The sequence below is a fragment of the Marmota marmota genome, unplaced genomic scaffold (genome assembly GCF_001458135.2).
Source record: "Marmota marmota marmota unplaced genomic scaffold, marMar, whole genome shotgun sequence".
Classification (NCBI taxonomy): Eukaryota; Metazoa; Chordata; class Mammalia; order Rodentia; family Sciuridae; genus Marmota; species Marmota marmota.
Window position 1 is genome coordinate 1,032 of NW_026001111.1, and position 2,865 is coordinate 3,896.

The 2,865-nt window shown below is 29.0% G+C and overlaps 1 non-coding gene across 1 annotated transcript; it reads right to left on the bottom strand.

The window, feature by feature from the left end:
* Positions 1 to 1,314: 1,314 nt before the first annotated feature.
* Trnaa-ugc lies at positions 1,315 to 1,388 on the bottom strand. Its single transcript has one exon. It is a non-coding gene; the product is annotated as a tRNA-Ala (tRNA).
* Between the last annotated feature and the right edge of the window lie 1,477 nt (positions 1,389 to 2,865).

Sequence of the window (2,865 nt, forward strand, 5' to 3'; positions counted from 1 at the left end):
TGATGATAGTCATATTTCTTCTTCTGTGAACTGCCTGTTCAGTTCCTATGCCCATTTGTTGATCAGGTGTTTTTTTGTTTGTTTGTTTTGTTTTTTTTTTGGTGTTTTTTTTTTTTTTTTTTAGTTATTTGCAAATCCTGGAGATCAGTGCTCTATCTGAGGTGCAGATAGTAAAGATGATTTTCTCCCATTCTATAGGCTCTCTGTTCGTGTTCTTGATTTTTTTTCCTGTTCAGTGAAGAACTTTTTGGTTTGATTCCATCCCTTTTATTGATTCTTGATTTTACTACTTTTGCTTTAGGATTCTTATTTAGAAAGTATGTTCCTGAGCCAATATGATGGAGAGTGGGGCCTGTTTTTTCTTATAGTATGTACAAAGTCTCTGGTCTACAAGGTCCTTGATCCACTTTGAGTTGAGTTTTGTTCAGGGTGAGATATAAGGTTCAACTGTAATATACTACATATGGATTTCCAGTTTTCCCAGCACAATTTGTTTTAGAGGCTATTTTTTCTCCAGTGCATGTTATTTTATGCTTTAATCAATCCACACAAAAAATACTATAATCATTTTACTCCCATGAAAATAACCTTTCTTTTCTGGTAAAATAAACTCAATTACTGATTTAAGTTTGCCTTATATCTAATGTTTATTAACTTTCTGAATAAGTTCTCATTGTTTTCTTAGTGATCAGGTCATTCTTATTATTATTCTTCATGAAGTTCAACTGATTTAAAATATATTAAAATCTGTCATAAAACAAGGAATGAACAATGATATTGCATAAATCCTTCAGTGTCTTTGCATTTTGCTTTATCATCATTTTTAGTATGAGTATTTCTTGCTCCTTTTCACCCTACTTGAAAAGTATGTAGGGTTTTTAAAGCACTTGAAAAAAATACTGCTAACTACAATTTGTTTAGCCTTATTAATGATACAATTTAAATTGCAAGGTCAAAGTAAGATTAATGGAATATCTAGTATAAACATGTAGTGAATTCAGTCATTTTATTTGCTCAATACCTCAATGCATGTAATTTACTCGTTCATGTGGGTTGCTTTTTTCTGTACCTTTAATAATTTGTACTTCAAACAGGCTTGAATAACTAGATTATTTATATTACATTTGCTTGTAAAAAGAAAATGGAACATGACAGAATCTAGTAACAAAAAAATCATCATCAAAAAATTCAAAGTTGAGTTATTACTTTTTATAAACATGCTTCTACCTTATTTATGAAATAACACAAAAATGTAATGGCTTTTTGTAGACCATTTATTGTTTTTGTTGTTATTTTTATTTGTTTGTTTGTTTTTTGTGGTACTGGGGATTGAACCCAGGGCCTTGTGCATGCAAGGCAAGCACTCTACCAACTGAGCTATATCCCCAGCCCTTCTAGACCATTTATAGTGTTAACATTTTTTAAAAAAAATATGCTCATAATCATTTATGTTTTAGTTAATATTAAATAATTCAATTTAAAAAGAAGAGTATAGGTTTTTCACATCAATGCTATTAAGAACCAAATGAAGATTTTATATAGGCATTTTCTATTATTTTTAGTTCTTCAGTTTCTACCTTACCCTAAAATGTATCAGATCTTTTTTTGCTTGTTTGTTTATAAATTGATTATCAGAATGACAAGCTTATCACTTGACTTGGAAGATTACCGAAGTCAATATTCTCATATTGCACATCAGGAAAGAAACCTCAAAGTGAATGACTATTCAAGGCATAGTAGTAAGTATCAAAAAGAGTCATATTCTTTACTTTCTTGCCTCTCTCCTTCTGTTTAGTATTAAGTCTGATACTATATGGAAAGAAGCCTCTGTGTCTATATGTACCAGCAGAATATCAGATACAAACTTAGGATGATTTTGCAAACATCAGATACAGTAACAATATCTGTGTAACACCAGTTTAAAACCAATATTTATCTAGAGTTAGTGGTTTTTATTAATAACATTTTGCCTAAAGGAGTAACAGATAACTATAAGAACAAAAAGTTTGATCATATTTTAAAATGTGTATATGGCATACAAAGAGAAGATTAGATTTTCATGTGACAATTTCTTTGAAATGATTGAAAATTCATGACTACAATGCAAAAATAGCATTTAATTTTAGAGTTTGAATATCTACATTGTTCACAATAACATTAAAATAACTGTATTACAAAAAGGAGAGAAAATTTTAGAAAGTATACTACAAATACACATCTGATAAGTTCCCTTCATAAACCTGACTTTATGTTTAATTTTTTAGTCCTGTTATTTATGGAACTTTGCCTTCAGTTTTATCACAGAAGGTTATAATTAGTGAACTACATAAACCATCTGAGTAAATGAAATTCCCTCAGTAAAGAAATGTTTTCTAGTGTGACTGCTAATTACAGATGCACTGTTTTGGCTCTAGTCCATATTTATTAGTAAACTCTGAAACAAAGGGTTATTTCATATGGCTTATGAAACCAGTGATGGTTAATTAAGATATTCAGGATCCATTTTTGTTTATTTATGAATAAAATATAATTAACATCTTTTTTCTGCTACCACATTTCACATATTGGAGAAAAAAAATATGGATAGTACTGTTCAGTAAATGACTTTGGTTTAGCGTCTTTTTCATGATATTTACATCTGTATAGCTCACAAAAATAAAAAGTTAAAGAAGAATTAAAAAAAAAAATGGGAAGGGAGGGAGGGAGGAAGGAAAAACTTCATTTAATAGAGAAGGGATAATGATAAGCACTATAGGTTTCTGTGTATAAAGAAAGAAGAAACTTTCCATATTTCATTATTTTAATTATATGATATGAAGAAACATATTCTGAAGTACTATATATATATATATATATATATATATA